At 45.2% G+C, this 17,087-nt stretch overlaps 1 long non-coding RNA gene across 1 annotated transcript; it reads left to right on the plus strand.

The window, feature by feature from the left end:
* Nucleotides 1–4,395: 4,395 nt before the first annotated feature.
* On the plus strand, nucleotides 4,396–12,183 carry LOC143434213 (uncharacterized). Its single transcript, XR_013103553.1, has 3 exons — nucleotides 4,396–4,596; nucleotides 5,082–5,313; nucleotides 10,339–12,183. It is a non-coding gene; the product is annotated as an uncharacterized LOC143434213 (long non-coding RNA).
* The last annotated feature ends 4,904 nt before the right edge of the window (nucleotides 12,184–17,087 follow it).

The following is a 17,087-nucleotide window of genomic DNA, read 5'->3' on the forward strand; positions in this document are numbered from 1 at the left end:
CTTGTGATGTCTCACCACCTTGAGTGGACACTTGAGAGGGTACTTGAGTGGCTACTCTACACATGTACTCATAAAAGCACCAATGCTCAAGCATGCATTCACACAGAAATACATGTGTGCCTAAGCACATACGTATGCATACCTGTGTGCCCCGGAGTATCTCAGACTCCAGTCTTGTTATCTCCATCTTTCTAGAGCCCAAAGTGAAAGCTGTGTTTTGGACAGACTGCTTTCTATGTCCGGATGGGTCAAGGAGGAGTTCCAAGACCCCACACCTTTGAGATTTTAAACAGATTCTCTTAGAGGTGGCAGCATGGTTGGTTTTAGAACCAAATATTTGGCTATTGTCATAGAGACAAAGGCACTAGCTCATTAGCCACTCTACCATGATTGGGATCTGGACCCTCACTTTAAAAACAGCCAGTCTGAGGCCTGGATGGAAATAAAGAGTAAAAACAGTCAGTCTGAGGCCTGGATGGAAACAAAGAGGAATTGTCAGTGGTGTACATGATGCTTTCATTGGATGCTGTGGGATGTTCAGAACCAAAGGCTGACCTTGGTGAAATCATAGCTCTGTTCTATAAATGGATTATGGCAAGCTACAAATGGTTGCTCTTATCCCCAGGGATTGACCAGTTTGGCAGTAAGGTGCTGCTTTCCTGCCCTGACACTGTTGTATCCAGAATGGGGGAGCCTGCTGGTCATTCTTCACCACACACACACACACACATACACACACACCACCCCCCACACACCACACACATTCCTGTGTGTGGTGTGTGCATGCAATATATGTATTGTGTGTATGCATTAAGTGTTGCATGTATATGTTGTGTGTGTGCCTGTGTGTGGTGTATATGTGTGTAGTATGCATGTACATGGTGTTTATGTGAAGTGCATTTGTGTGTTATGTAGTATATGTGTGTGTTGTGTGTACATGGTATGTGTGTCTGGCATTGTATACGTATGTGTGTGTGTGTGCACATGGTGGGTGTGTATGTTGTTGATGTTCTTTCCTGTCATATTGCTAGTATGAAAGATGGGATCTCCTATAGTTGCGACTAAGCTATGGATAAGACCAGGGCAGCACTGAAGTAAAATCCATGTGCTTCCTTTGCACAACCACCACTGGCCTCTCCACTGGAGCTGCCAGTGAGTTCCTTCTTAACTCTCTTCTTTCGCACCTTCTCTCACTGATCCAGTGCTTGCCATCTGGGCTTCAGCATAAACCAGTAATCCATTCTACCTGGGTACTCCAACAGATCCCTAGATGACCCAACAAATCTAGACTAATGGCTGACCTTTAGACCAAAGAGTTGGATGTAACTCTTAGATTTGCATCTATCAGGAAAGCAATGATAAGAGGAAGTGTACATGCAGTGGAGGCAGGAAACAGGCTTGAGAGAAAGAACCATATAGGGGAATATGGGAAGCCTGGTCACTGAAGCCTTCTCACATAAAGGTTCTCAGCCTTGGATCCTGCTTGTGCCCTGGATGCTCTGAAAGAATTAGTTATCTGGCTCTTCCCACAACTGTGCATTCTGCCAAGTGACATGGATGTCAGGAGAGCCATTGCTTTGCCTTTCTTTAGACCTCGTGTCAAGGCTATTCTTTCTCTGGAGTTATGCTTAAGCAGGTCTGAAGAACATATTTGGCTCTGGTCAAAGAAGCCCCTAGGTTGTCGCTGGAATATAGCCCAGGCCTGCACAGTTAGAGTCTCCTGGGGCTAGCAGCTTTATCTCTGAAGCTGATATTTGTAGTTGTGTGGAGGATGGGCAAGGCATAGACAGATGCAGCAGTAGGATAGCCCTCTTTGTGAATTGATTGGGAGACAGGGGTGGTTTCAGGCAAGGTCATATCCAGTTGAGATTGCTGCCCTCAGCAAGAACAAGATGGGAACCTTCTTCTCCAAATGCTGAGCTGGTGCAAGAGCCATGGCCAGTGTGCATGACTGTGTGGTTAGCTGTATAGGACCCTGAGCTCACATGTTCAGAGTGTGGGACACAGGACCATTTAGCTTCTCGAAGGTATTGCCTCCTTAACTGATGTCTTTGTGCACTGTGAGACATTTTTCTAGCTCCCCAAAGATGAGTGACCCTGAGAGGTGAGTGTTCTAACCCTTTAATCTATTGTCTTACTTGCTTCAGTGACTAAGCAAGGATGTTGATGTGGGAGACAATTTTGGGTGATTTGGAGACACAGTGTCAAGAAATGTCCTCTTAAGGACACTTCACAAATTTGTCATGGTGAACAGAGGATGACCAAGCTAAGTCTTGAATCCTACTTCCAGACCACATTGTATTCTTTCCTGGTTACCATACCTCAGAACTGGCCCCTCGAGGCTCAGTCTGATGCCTTGCTCAACTCTACTTGCCTGGATCTCACCTCAAGGCTATGACTCAGAGCAGAGCACAGACCAGTTTTGGCTTCCATCACCACCCCAGCTGAGGAACTCACACATGGTCAACTTCTGGGTCTGAGGAAAAGTCTGGAAGTTCTCTTCCTGTCAAGTGTCAAGCAGGACTCTGCTCCTTTGTGCTTTAGAGAGAATCCTTTTCTTGCCTTGGCCAGATCCTGGAACCTGCCTGTACCCCTGAGCTCCATAACCCACCTCAAGTTTTCCTCTGCTTTTCACTCTGCACCCTGCACTTGTGATAACATCAGGTCCCCAGACTACACAAAATTGTCTCCCACCCCGATATCCTCAATTTAGTCATCTTAGAAAGTAAAGCAATAGATTCAAAGGTTAGGACACTTACCTCTAAGGGATACCTATGGAAAAGATACAGAAAATACACAGATAAAATTCAAGAGAATGGGGAGTTCCCAAAGAAGGTGAGATATCTTCTTCCTTGTGCATCTGGTTGTCATGAAGACCAGGAAGGTGCTTAGTCCCAGTGCCTTTGTTTCCTTTGGTTTGCTATTTCCCTTTGTTCTTCACCTCAGAGTTTCAATCCCATAATACACATGAGCATATACCACACACACGCACACACACACACACACACACACACACACACACACACACACACTAACGAAAGAACAAGCTTTCTTTCTTTTTCTTTCTTTTTAATTTGGCATTTATTGAAGCTGATGGAGTGAGCTGGATAAGAATGCCCAAGAGTAACTGATGTGCCACTTAAAATATTGAACATCCATTTAGAAAAAAAAATGTACTGAACGCTTGGTCCCATCACAGCCCACGTGGTTCTGCCCCTTTACTCTGGGGTCTCAGCCAGAGATCAAATCCCCCAACTCCAACCATGCAGAGCTGGGCCCAGTTCTCTGCTGGAGAAACACTAAGTCCCAGAGAACAAGGTCATTAAGCAAAGTTAGTGACAAGAAGAGCAGAGAGAAAGTGACAGCAGCCATGGGTCCCAGGGAGAGGTGGCCTCTTAGATAACAGGACATGGGCCCATCTCCACTCCCAGATGCCCAAGCGAGGCTCCTGTTAAACTCAGAGGCAAGGATTTTGTAGCTGTGGTGGCCTGCTTTTCCATGAGGACTCACAATATTCGAAGCATGTCATGTATGTAACTCATCGACAGAGGACATGGTACAAGCATTCTATTTTGAAGCAAGGGACACAGAATTTTAAGGACTGACATTAGCCTTTTAGAGGGTAGAGGCAGCTTGCGTCTCTAAGATCTTGCTTCCCTTTTGATACTGAGAATAAATCTCAGAACCTGTTACTTTAAAAAAGGCTTGGTGAACAGGGCTATTTGGGAGGAGGGTGACTTTAGGATTCGGCTGACCTCAAGCGTGGGAACTGCTGTTGGCTCCTGTGCTGCGGGGCATGCATTTAAAGCCTTGCAACTCAGGCTTTTGACTTGAGTTTCACAGTGAATGCAAATGGGTTTCTGGTGAAGAATCTGATATTTCCTCCCCTGGCCTGGCTGGAGGCATTTCAAAGGCAGGCTTCCAGGCCTGGCATGCTGCTGGCATTCCCAGATTTTTAAAAGAGAGACTTTACCAGTGAGTGGGGCCAGCCAGAGCAGGAAGACATAGGCAGGCCTTGGAAGAGAGAGGGCACAGAAACACTGTGGTGTGTAGAAAGCAGGCGGGGGTTCTGGTTTCATTGCGATTTTTCTGTAGCTGTAGTCGATGCGCCATGGAGTTTCAGGAGCTGGGTAGGAAACTGAGGCAGCTTACTCTGCCCAGGACATCTCTAGCTTTGCAGAGGGCTGGGGAGATGTCCTTGCTCCTCTGATAGAGGCGCTCCAGTCTCCTCTATCTGACCCACTTGCCTTGGTTAGAGCTTGCCGATTGGATTGCTTAGCTTCTAAGGAACTCTGTACTGAAGATCCTTCTGTACTGAAGGCTCCCTGTCTGCAGTTATTGCCACATCAGAAACTTTATGCTCCCATATTCAATTGAAACTCAATAACTCTTCATCATTTTGTTGCCTGGTATATGGCTGAACGCAGTATAATGAGGTTGTCTTAGACGATTTTAATCGTTATTAGTAAAATATTAATGCATTCGTTTATTCAGAATCTCAATCAATGACACCTTTCATCTTAGATGCATTGCTTAATGAGTCCAGCGAGGAATCTCTGGGGAGGCGCAAGTGACTGGTGGAAAGTTCCAGAAGATGTAAGCTAATTCTGTCTGTGCAGCTTCTCTCTGTACCTGCTTTAGTCATGGAACAGGGACCCCGGGGAGCTGTCTTCTGACCTTTGGAGTCATCTTTACTTCTGGTTTCCATGGCTTCCCTAGAACCTTGCCTGCTTGTTCATAGAGTCTGCAGTTAGTCCCCTCACCCTCAACCCCCTCCATTCCTCCTCTTGAGCTCCCTGCCCAGCTCTCACCTCCTGGAGAGTTTTAATTCAGGAATTTAGAAGGCTTAGCCTGGAGCATTTTGTTCATCCAGTTCTGCCTCTCTTTCTTTAAAATTCTTTATTTCCCTAACCTGAGTTACAACTTGGGCTGTTGGCCACACAGCTGTGTTGCAGATTCTGCTTGCTCTCTGAGGCGGGATTTGTTAGTATTCTGCTGTGGGACCAAGCCCAGTCCCTAATAAAGAGCCCCTGGGGCTCTGCAATGAAGGTCACGGGCAACCTCAGATCTTTATGTTTCAGTGGCTTCTTTAACCTGTCTTAAAATTGGATGAAGTAAAACCAAAGATGATAAATGCACCATAAGTTTGATGAGCTTGATCGAAGTGTGAAAAAGGAGACAAATATCCCACTGAGTCTCCTTGCCCGATGCCAGAGGGAACCCCAGGTCTGCTCCTGCCAGTTCTGATGTGGATCTGCAGCTAGAAGGATGAATTACAGAAAACATTCAACTGACCCTTAAGGAAACTCACAGGTAAGTCTGAAAATATCTGTTTAGAGTTCTAAAAGTGTTTCATTAGCCTTTATTAAGTACAACTAGGAATCGATCCTACTGTGGTGATTGCATGCATGATTGTGATGTATTTTGATAAAACTGACCTCCCATCATCCTCTCCTGTCCCTCACATACTCCAACTGACCCTCTCCTCTTCCCACGTAGTCCCCCTTCTATGTTTATATTGCTTGGTGGGGGCAGGGAGACTCAATGGATTTCATTAGGGTTGTGTACTAACAGAATAGGGAGCAGTTATTGACAATCAGTGGTAACTTATTAATGGTCACACAACTGCAGAAAAACATCTTTCTTCCAAATATCTCTGACTACCTCTGTAATTTTTAATTATTTGAAATTATACACTAATTTGTGTCTATGTTTGTATGAGTGTGCACACATGTGTGTGTGTCCCAGGTTGGCGTACCAGGTTGGGGGCCAGAGAAAAGTGTCAAGTATCCTATTTTACTGCTCATTATGGGTTCCTTTGAGGCAGTGTCTCTCTGAACTGGTGGCTCCCAGACTGGTAAGACTGCAACCTCCAGCAAAGCAATCCTCTTGCCTCTACCAACCAACAAATCTGGGATTGCAGGCATTTGTGGCGAATGCCTGGTTTTTACATGGGTCCTGAACTCTGAACTCTGATCTTCCCCTGTGTGGCCCAAATGTGCCTGTCTGTTGAGCCATCATCTCTCCAGTCCTGGAATGTTTTTACCTGCAAGATTGTGTGACTTATGGCCTTGAGAACATTTCCCAGTGATCAGAAATGATGCATTTTAAAACATTATTGTAAGTGTCTTCCAGAGAGTGTCTCAGTCACCATGTTATGGCTATGATAGGAAGTATGCCCCAGGAGACTCATGTGTAAATAGTATGGCTCCCAGCTGGTACTATGAAGAGGCTATTAGGTCACGAGGGTGGCATTTCATGCACAGTCTAATCCATATGCAGATTCACACTATGATGGCATTAGCAGGAGGTGATAAAAGTGGGAAGGTAGGGCCTGACTGGAGGAGATAGGTCATTGGCAGTGTGTCTTTGGAGGACATACCTCTGTTGTGCACAACTCCTGCTCTCTGCTTGCTGACTTCTTGGAGGTGAGCAGCTTTCTTTCATTTGAACCATGATATTTCTTCCTTTGTGCTAGACCCAAGTCAATGGAGCCAGGCTTCATAGCTTGAACTCCCTAAAACCTTGAGCCAAAACCTTACCTTTTTTAATTCAACTGCCTCTGGTGTTTAGCCACAGTGTGGAACAGATTCACATACTGAGTCACAAAAGATGGTGGTTTTCTGTGTTGCTGACTTGGCCACCATCCTTCATAGTTTACAGCCAAAGAAAGGTTGAAGGAAACTCCAAATCACAACAGACACAGTGAACATGGACCCAGAAGAAGTCAGCACAGCTGAGCGAATCTTCATGGTGACTCTAGAGGCTCCCATTTCCTGATTCCCCAGGATGTGGCATCTGGGCAGCCTACCTGCTCTATTTTTCTGCTGGACATCTCAGCCAATGACTTTTATCTGCCTGGTCTCTGTTCACTCACTCTTAACATGGAGTGAGTTACAACAGCCTTTGATGTTAGCCATGAGGATAAAAAATGTCCTAACATGAAAACTGCTTGGCACACCGAATGTTCAACCTTTGATACGGCCTTCTGTTTGTCAACTAACAGTTGTGACCTGGCATTGTTTTGCTGCTGCTAAAACCCAGAACAAAGGTCTCAGCTTGGATCTGTCCACACTAGGGTGATGACCTTTGAATTCTGGCTGCCCCTGCCTTTTCTTTCCTGCTGTTCATGATGCCAGCACAGTCAGGTGGCAGGATGACATACAGAAGTGAGTTTGCCATACCCAAAGATGGGCTCTCTGTTGGAACTGGTCTCCCACTCTGGACTCTAATACTGAAGCTTTCCCAGTGATCTGGGATGTTTGGTATAATCATTTATCATGCTGGTGTAACACTAAAATCTTAGTGACTTAAGAAAGATTTGTAATCTCCATGCTCTGGAAACCAGAAATCTAAAGTCAAGGTATTTACAAGGTGGGTTCCTCCTGGAGGTGCCAAGAGAATATTAGTTTGCTCAGTGCTGTATTCCTTGTTTCTGGCAATCCATGTGTTTCTGAGCTCATAGCCAACAAATCCAAGTCCATATCTCCATTGCCTCATGGACTTCCCTTCTGGGTGTCTTCAATGCTATCTGTCTCCACTACTCATGCAAACATGTCTGCTGGGATCCTACACCAAGTTGGCTGTCCCATCTCTGGTTGGTAGCTGCCACAAATCCTTGCTGAAGTGCTTTACCAAAGTGGACCTTTCAAGGATAAAATTCTTCTAGAATCCCATGGGCAGGGGGCCTCTCCGTTTTTGCAGCAAGCAGAAATGACCCTTTTGGGGAAGGTGACCTCTCCCTCATCTTGATTTTGTTATCATTGATGAAAAGTTACATTTGTCTTCATAAAATACGTGAATTCTACCATTTTCATTCTAACTAGGATAGAAGACTTCCTAGAATATTTCTGAAGCAACCCACAGTATGTTACATGGATATTCACCACCACTATATTGTAGATTCTTGTCTCCTTTATGCCACATATCCCTTTTAATTTGAAAATTGCCTCATCAGGCCTTTCATATTATGTATATGGAGTTTATCTTATTCTTGTCTGTGAGGTTTATTTATTTACTTGTTTATTTATTTATTTGTTTACTTTTGAGACAAAGTCTAAGTAGCCTAGGCTGGCTTGGAACTCAGTCTTCCTAACTCAGCTTTCCTGTGCTAGTACCAAGTATGCCACCAGGGACTGATACTTAAGGACTGTGACATTGTCTTGTTCTTATATTGTAGGCATGACATTACCACTTGAATATCTCCATGGTGGGAGAAATATTTTAGGGACCCAGGCTCATTTTCCTCTTAAAGTTTTTCGATGGCTTGGTAGATTTGAAATTGCGTTTTCTGCTTTGAAAGCAGCTTGGAGTTTGTGGCTGATTCTTGGTGGACAGTTCTTTAAAGCTCTTTGCACCTGTTCACTGTGCTGCAAAGAGACTTCTCGTTCTAGCACCCCCAGCCTCAGAAATGAGATTAAACTTGGGATTCTAGTTTTTGGGAGTTCCCAGCAGGCCCTCCACAATGCAGAACTAGGAAGGTCTTTTCAGAGAGTTGGTCACAGCACAATTTCAGCAAAAAGACAAGGTGGAGTTAGTAGTGGTTCTTCCCAAGGGAAAAATTTAAGAGCACTGTTTATTTAGATAACTATCTAAATAATAACTTAAAAGGGGAGACAGTTTTCCCCTCCACGAACTAATTAATAAATAAACACAGGCAAGAGGCTGAGGTAGTGTATGTCCCCAAGAGACCTGTAGTGAGATAATCAGGAGAGGGGAACAAGGCTCTTGCTGTGCAGATGTGTGGTACATCCAGAGCCCAGGTCTGTGAGCCCAGCGTGCTTACAGAAGCACATGTGTGTCTTTGCTTCCACAGCAGGGCTGACCTTACAAATGAAAATGAATGGTAAATAGGGTGCATGACACAGCAGCTGAACTTAAAAAAACAAGAGGGTCCTGCATGACATGTTCCCTGAGGCTGTGCTTGCAAATTGCCTGTGGAATCCCCAAGGCGCTTCATCCTTTGTCTTCTTTAGAGCCCTAAAGTTAGAGCCACCACCAGGCTGAGCCCAGGCCTCCCAGCTGTGGCTGTCTTAGGACTCTGCTCTCTGATCCTTCCCAGTCCTAACACTTGACACCACAGGCCACACAGAATTGACTAGGCTTTATCTGAATGAAGCCATTCACTTAGAAGACTTGCTTCAGATGACTAAGGAGTCAAAAACCAACCACAGACAGAACCAGAGCAAATGACATCCAGACTGAGGTGAGCCAAATTCAGAAAATCACTCCACAATATCGCATGGATGGATTGCAAAAATGCTGTGCTGGGGGAAAGAAGCCAGACACGCAGCTGTACCCATGGCGGTTCTGCTAGATAAAACTCAAATTCAGGCAGAATCAGCCCAGTGCACCAGATTCTGAATGATACTTCTTTGGGGTGCAGGATTAATTAGAACAGCAGGGAACTTTCTCAAAGTGCTGGCAAGCTACTTTGGTCTAGGCTATGGTTTCAGGGTATATCCAAATGCAAAAGCCCACCACAGATATATACATATATGCATGTGTACATGCATGTGTGCTCTCGTGCATGTGTGCATGCATGTGTGTGTGGTAATCATACATATATATGATTACACAATACCATCAGAGTGAGCAGAGAAAGGGCATGCTGCCAAAATTATCATTTCTCAAATTTTAACATAATATTTCTATTGTGTAGCCGCTCAAATGTACACAGGAGGTTTGCTTTCTTTTTCTTACCAACTTAATTTTTATATATTTACATTCAGGTGTGTGTGTGTGTGTGGTGTGTGCACTCACCTGTATGTACATGTGTGGAGGTCAGCTTTCTTCCACCATGTGGGTCCCGTCACCTGATGAGCACTTTTGCATACCTCGATATGCATCTTTTCCTTCCCGTGTTTATTTTACATGGGGTCGAGAGTTTTGTTTGTTTTTCTTTATTTTTTAAAAAAATTATTCTTTGATGAGGTGGATATGAGCCTGTTTTATTGTATACATCATACATGTATACACTTCACTTGGTATGCTTTTAAACTCTCTCTGTCTCCTCTCTCTCTCTCTCTCTCTCTCTCATCTCTGATTGACTGTTGGCTCTGAGCTATGTGCTCTGATATGTTTAACAGAGCCAGGGGAGTTTCACAGAGAATGGGTGTTTGCTGTAAATAAATCATTCTTCAATTCCTTCAATGAAATTAATTTCACGTTCCTATTATCACCTGCAATTCCAAAGCTGCTAATGCAGGTCCAGCAAATATCGTTTTGCTAATGAACACAATCATTAGTGTTGCTTTCATTTTACAGTGAGCCATTAGTATTCTGCGTCTCCGTCTGAAAGCTTATAAAGTTGCAATAACTTTGTTTCTCTCCCTATAGAATCCAAACACCACGATGGGCTTCTGGGGTGCTCACCCTCTAGGGTACCATCTGTGCACAGTTCCTGGCCAAGGCCTCTTCATTCTTCTCGAGCTGCTGCCTTTGCAGAAAACATTTAGGAGAATGTTTTCTTGATACCACGCAAAAGCATCAAGAACCCACCACATCAAATTGTTGATTCCCTCTGCCTGCGTGGAATCAGCTTCACCTGACTTCAGCAATTTGGGAGGAGGGGAGGCTGTGGTTTGCTGTAAATAAGCTTCAATTAGCCAGCAGTTTGGGCATGGCTTTTGTGGCGGTGATGGGACTTCCCATAGCTCTGCATCCTGGCATTTGTCAGGGCACACGTTGAGGCTGTGGATGCCGCCTGTCCTAAAATTCCCACAAATAACTTCAGTGGGAACAGCTGTGCTCCAAGTATGTTCAGACGAAGCAATGGGAAGCTTATATGGGCTTCGTCAGTCAAGCTGCTTACCTGGCCCTGCCTGGGAAGGCTTGTTATTCCTTACTGACCTTGGGATGAGCAGGAAACCTTAACTGCACATGGGCACTTCTGACACAGTCTACATAGAGAGTTTCTGCTTCATTCTGGCTTGCCTATGCATATTGCTATTTACCAGTCCTGGCATCCCAGGCCTGGACTAGGTTCTCTTGATCATTATTTTCCTAGGTAGGCCTGAATAAAGATAATAGTAGCATCAGTGCTCTCCAGTGAGTAGCCCTAGTAGCAAATGGGTGACCTGGAGGTGAGCTATGACTTTTAAAGGGTGTCAACGGTCACTCTTTATGAGGCTGCCCGTAGGTCAGAACACGCCCATTGGAGATAGCCGAAAGCACTAGAAGGTTGACACCATGTCTTAAAGGGCACCCGCAAGGTGCAAGAGAGGCACACCAAGTGGAGATGTGAGAGCTGCAAGAGCTGCAGCACAGACCCCTAGGAAAGGGGTCCTGTTCCCTGTCATGCCCGCTGCATCACTTGGCCTCTGACTTCCAGTCACACATGGTCACAGGGACAGAAGACAAGACCAGGGTTGAATGAGGGGTTTGCTGTTTGCCACTAATTGGTGATTTAATTAATTTGGCCTCCTGGCACACACAGTGCTGTTGCTGATAGTGGGCCCAGGCCATGCAGAGATGGGGCCTGGTGTGAGCTGGGATGAGGGCCAAGTGGGTCCAAAAGGGGGTCACAGAATTGCAAGCTGGTACCCTAAGGCAGGCGTGCAGCCCTTCAGACACAGCAAGAGTTAAAGCTATGAAGGGCTCTGGGGGTGTCTGGTGGAACTGGTGGGCAGAACAGTTTTCTGAGTCAAGGAGGCATCTACAGGCACCACAGGTGTCTGTGCTATTTGAGGAAGCCCTGAAGGTGGAAGGACTTTTTGTCTGGGTAGGACACGCAGAGAGGGACAAAGCAGGAGCCATGTTTGTAGCAGCAGCACCCCCAACTTTTATCCCACTGTAGACTGCAGGACAGTCTACAGTAGGCCATTAGAAATGGCACTGAGGACCCAAGACACGGCTTGGCATGGTCATCTTCAGGTTGGGGGCAGCATGGGAGGATTAGGCTACAGCGTCCACTGAGGCCTGGTAGACTTGGAACCCCATTCTTAGGAGCCAGAGCTGCCCTCCTCACCCTCCTCATTGCTGCAGGTGCCTGCTGTTCTTGGCCATAAGCTGGTGTCTCTATCCTCCCAGGCTGGTGAGATTTGCACAATGAAACACAACAGTTATTTTCCTTTTCAGTTCCAGCTAAGTCCCAAGACAAAAGAAGGAAAAAGGACAAATGAAGGCAAGTAAAAAGAAGGGATGGTTAAAAAAAAAAAAAAAAAGGCAACCTAGGGATATTTAGCCGATGAAGTATAGTTTTGGTTTTAGCTTTCTGAATTCAGAGAATCAAAGAACCCGCCTGGCTGCACTCAGTGTGAAGCTACGCCACTTGCAGTCAGTCACGCGGCCGGACTGGAGGCTGCGGATTACATCTTCAGACCTCCTGGGCTTTGGTTTTGTTGAAAAGGACAAGTAACTTTGTCTAGTTTAACCCCCTCTGGCTTAGAACTTCACAAATGCCAAGTCCTTTATGGAACACACTACATTTCAACGGAAGCACAGCCACCAGACCTCAGTAATAGTTTAGAGCAAAGAGAATCCTTGCTCAAAGAAATTGGAGCACTGCTCATTGTTGCAAAATGATATTCTAGGGAACAAACACCAGGAAATACCATTATCATCAAAACACATCCATCACAGAATCTCCCATCCCATGAGATGCTGCCCAGAGAACCAGGGAACTTCATTTAGTAAAAATGAATGTTATTTCAGTAAGTAAGCCTTCTAATAGTTGACAGGTACAAAAACCATTTAAATAGGCATCACCCCTCAGATGCTGCTTATAGTTTTAAGACATCCTATACCTAAGGGCAGCTTGCATGTTTGTGCCCATGAATGTGTGTTACGATGGTTTTTCAAACGGTACCTTCTTTTTCTTTTTAACTTTCAAATAGACTTCTCAAGCTGAAAAGTTCGGTTTCTCTTTGAACCTCGTCAATAACAATTTTGCTCAGTTTCCACACACCCCTTTCCCCGAGGACCAAGCTCACAACAGAGATTCAGAGCTCACATGTGTCTGTGGGCCTCTGTTCGGACTCCCCAGCAAGCTTTGTGGCTCTGAAAACACCAGGAAGCTCTTGAGCCAGGCTTCTAGGGGCAGAGACTCAGGGCGGGAACCCGATTAGCTCTGGTCATCTGAAGTAGTAAACCAAAACCTGCATTGTTTTTGAGTAGCCAGAGATGTTTGGGTCTTGGGGATTTCTTTCTCTCCCTCCCATTTCCTCCCCATATTTCTTAGGCTTATTCATGCCGGAGCGTCTTCTCATTACCCAGTGGCTAGTAGCTCCCTGTAAACTGTCAACATAGACCAAGAAAACAAAACAACCCAGGAACAGAGAGGGACCAGTGCAGCACACTGCACTAACACCTACACCCGAGCTACACAATGGGGACCATATTTTAAAACTGTGTTCTCAGATGTATTTTCATAACCTGTAAATCCTGGAGTCTCAGGCCCTTTCCCTTTTGAAGCAGGGGGTTTGAGGGCTCTGGGGGATATACACACACAGACCAGAAGGAACAGAAAGTCGTTTTTCAGTTTTGACTGGCAAATAGGATTTGTGATTCCCCAGTGTCTCAGTTGGTTTTCTATTGCTGTGATAAACACCATTACCTAAAGCAACTTGAGGAAGAAAGGGTTTATTTCAGCTTATACTTCCAAATCACTATTCATCACTATGGGAAGTCAGGGTGGAAACTTAAGAAAGGAATATGGAGGAACGTGGATTCAAAGACCATGGAGGAGTGCTGCTGAGTGGCTTGCTCTACATTCTGGCTCTAACTGGAGGCCTGGAGCAGTAACTCCCCAGGACGTTAGAATCTAGGGGTCTATACCCCCAGAAAGAGTCAGAGGTGTATCTTTTCTAGGCTGAGGTGTTAGGGAGGTAGATCTAGGGAGGAGCCACACCTGACTTCTTCCCTTGCATGACTTGTGACAGTGCAGTGTGCGTGGGGGTAAGGTGACATTCTAGAGCAGTGTACCCTTGTAGACTCAACTTGTAGGTAATGACCCCTTTAGCAAACTTCAGTCTCCAAGAATATTTACGTTATGACTCCTAACAGTAGCAAAATTACAGATAGGACACAGCAATGAAAATGATTTTGTGATTGTGGCTCACCAAAACATGAAGAACTGTATTAAAGGGTCGCAGCTTTAGGAAGGTTGAGAGCAACTGCTCTCAAGAGTTTTATCATGGCCCACAGTGCTGGTCCTCCCTCCCTGAAAAAGGCTTCAGACTGCTAGGAGTCTGGCAACGTGCTAAGTAAAGGGTCTCTTGTGAGACAGAGCATCCATCTAGAGAGTACTCAGGACTCTGAAATGGCCACAAACCTACTTCATAAGATGCAGGAGATGCAGGGAGTAATGACTAGTGAATGCCATGGAAATTGAGGTTGGAGAAAGAATTGGGTGTGGGGCTTCAGCAAAGCCCAGACGCATGCTTGTCTTCAGCCACCATGGAGGGTCAAAGTTTCTCTGGCACAAAGAGCGGGGAAAACCACATGGTCAGCCTAACACTTCCAGGCTGTGCTCTACCCAGCCTATACATACATAATGCACACAAAACATATATACAGCATACACGCAGAATACATTACTACAACAGTTATAGTCTTGCATATGCATATAAATACCTAACACATACATATATACAAATACTCACATGTATACACACGCGCTCACAAATGAGGAAATGCAAGAGTTTTTAAACAAAATTTTAGGTCCTCTCTAAAATTCCCTAGTTATCCTGCTGGGGACAATCTCTGAGAGAGCAAACTATACTTTCTAAGGTGCCCCACAGAGAGGAACTTTCTCCAGACAAGGAAAGAAAGGTGGGAGACATGTTTTCTTTCTGCTTCTGCCTCTTGTACAAGAAAACTCTGATTCAGTGTCATGACCACCCACAGGACGGGAGGGACACCTGTCTATCTCCTTCAGCTACAAAGCTTAGACTTGCTCATTGGGACATCCTCCGTTCTGTGGGGACCAGTCAATGAAATGTTTTCACTTTGTTGATTTTCTCCTTCTTTTTGAATCCCCCATCATGAGTAAGCTGTCACTGGCTCCTCCCCTCAGCTAAGACAGAGCCCGTTAGCTCCATTTCTCAAGATGAACACTTGAGAGTGAGGATGAAGAAGACCCTCCCATCCTGTCCCAGTCTGATGTTGCCACCCTCCTTTCCACATGGCTGATTGGGTATCTCTGTGAAGGTCAATGGCCACACATGACTCGAGGCTTCTTTTGATTCTGGCTCCTTTAGAATCAGGGGCTTACAAGGATTGCTTTGGTTGCACTCAGAAAATGAAAACTATAGAGAGGAAAATATTTCTTCTCCTATGCCAAATTTGAGCTTTACCTGTGGTAGTCCAGGATAACCTGCACAGGCCAGGGAGGGAGAGTCGGGAAAACTTGCTAGGACATGAACTGGATTAGAGTTCCCAATCATCCATGCTGGGACAGCTAGGTCTCCTCCCATGAATACTCCACAGGTCTCATGAAAGGGTTGATAGTCTAGGTTTAATTGGAAGAAAAGTTTTCAGCTGTTTGCTTTCAAGTTAGTTGTGTTTTCAGAGCCATTGTGTGACACTCTTGTCTGCTGTTGTCTCTGCACTGCTCTGGACCAAAGTGAGAAGTAACCAGCCAGGAAGTGTCTTGGCCTGGGATATGCAGCCCACACAGGCTGGCTGGAAATCCATGCATCGTGACAGTATGAACACACCAAAGTAGCTTAGACAGAGTACCTGCCCTTAACACAGCTTTTCACCACATAGGAATAATTCTTAGGTAAGAGCACAGTACCCTGGCTAAAGCATGATTAGTCTGGCTTGGAGAGCCTGACTCTAGGGTGTGTGTGTGGGGAGAGCGGGGGGGGGGGAAACAGGCTATTGGATAAATCACAAAGTTGTCCCACCAGTATGGTCTATGGCTACAATCCTAGCCAGCTCGCTCAAGCATCAGAATGGTTACATGTAAAAAAAAAAAAAAAAAAAAAAAAAAAAAAAAAAAAAAAAAAAAGCGGGGGGTGGGGCATGGTGCTCTGGGCTAGGCTATAAAAGAGACAGATAGGAGGCTCTCTCCTATTTAAGGTGGTTATGTAGCTGTCAGATGGTGGGAGGGCTGTGTAGGAATTCTGCACTGACAATGAGCTGTAGCTCAGTGAACGGAGAAACATTGACAGCATCTGTAGCTGTGAGTTCTCAGAGAGACCAATCAAACAGCATCAGCTGGGAAATGGGTCGGCAGGGAGGAGCTCTTGCTCTGCAAGCAGAGACTTGAGTGTGAATCTCCAGCGCCCACTGCAAACCCAGGTAAGGTGAGTGTGCACGCCTGTACTGCACGTTAGCACTGGGGGCAGAGGCTCGTTAGCCAGCCAGCCTAGACAAAATAGGGAGCTGCAGGTTTAGTGAGAGACCCCATTGAAGGAAACAAGGCAGGGACTGATAGATGAAGACTGCCAATGTCTTCTTCTACCCTTTGAATATAGGAATATGGTGCACATAGCTGTGTACAAAGAAGTAAAAGACAAATAAATTAGATAGTAATTAAATACAGAAGGAAAGATGGAGTAGTGGAATATAGATTAAAAGATTAAAATTGCTGAGGAAACTGGGAAGATGGCCCAGTGGTGAGGATCACTGGCTGCTTTTCCAGAGGACCCAGGTTTGGGTCTCAGCACCGACATGGTATCTAATGACGACAGCCAATAACTCTACTTTTAGTAAAATTGATGTTTGGCACCTATGGGTATTGCACACAAAGTACACAGGCACAGATGGGGGAAAATACACACACACACACACACACACATCATACATACATACATACATGCATACATACTTTGGGGCTCAGTGGTTAAGAGCACTTGTTGCTCTTTCAAGGAAAAGGTTTGATTTCCAGTACTCACTTAGGGCCTCATGCCATCTGTAACTCCAATTCCAGGGGTTCTCATGCCCTCTTCTGGCCTTTGTAGGAACTACATGCAAGTGGTGTACAGGCATACAAACAGACAAAACGTCCATATACATAAAATATTTTTTTAAAAAAATAAAAGTTAAAAATCTCAATATAAGCATGTGGGATGTCACTTTGGTAATGCATAAGATCCACGAGAATGTCACCTGTTGCAGAAAGAGGACCAAGAGCTTGC

The sequence above is a fragment of the Arvicanthis niloticus genome, chromosome 1, assembly GCF_011762505.2.
Source record: "Arvicanthis niloticus isolate mArvNil1 chromosome 1, mArvNil1.pat.X, whole genome shotgun sequence".
NCBI classification, from domain to species: Eukaryota; Metazoa; Chordata; class Mammalia; order Rodentia; family Muridae; genus Arvicanthis; species Arvicanthis niloticus.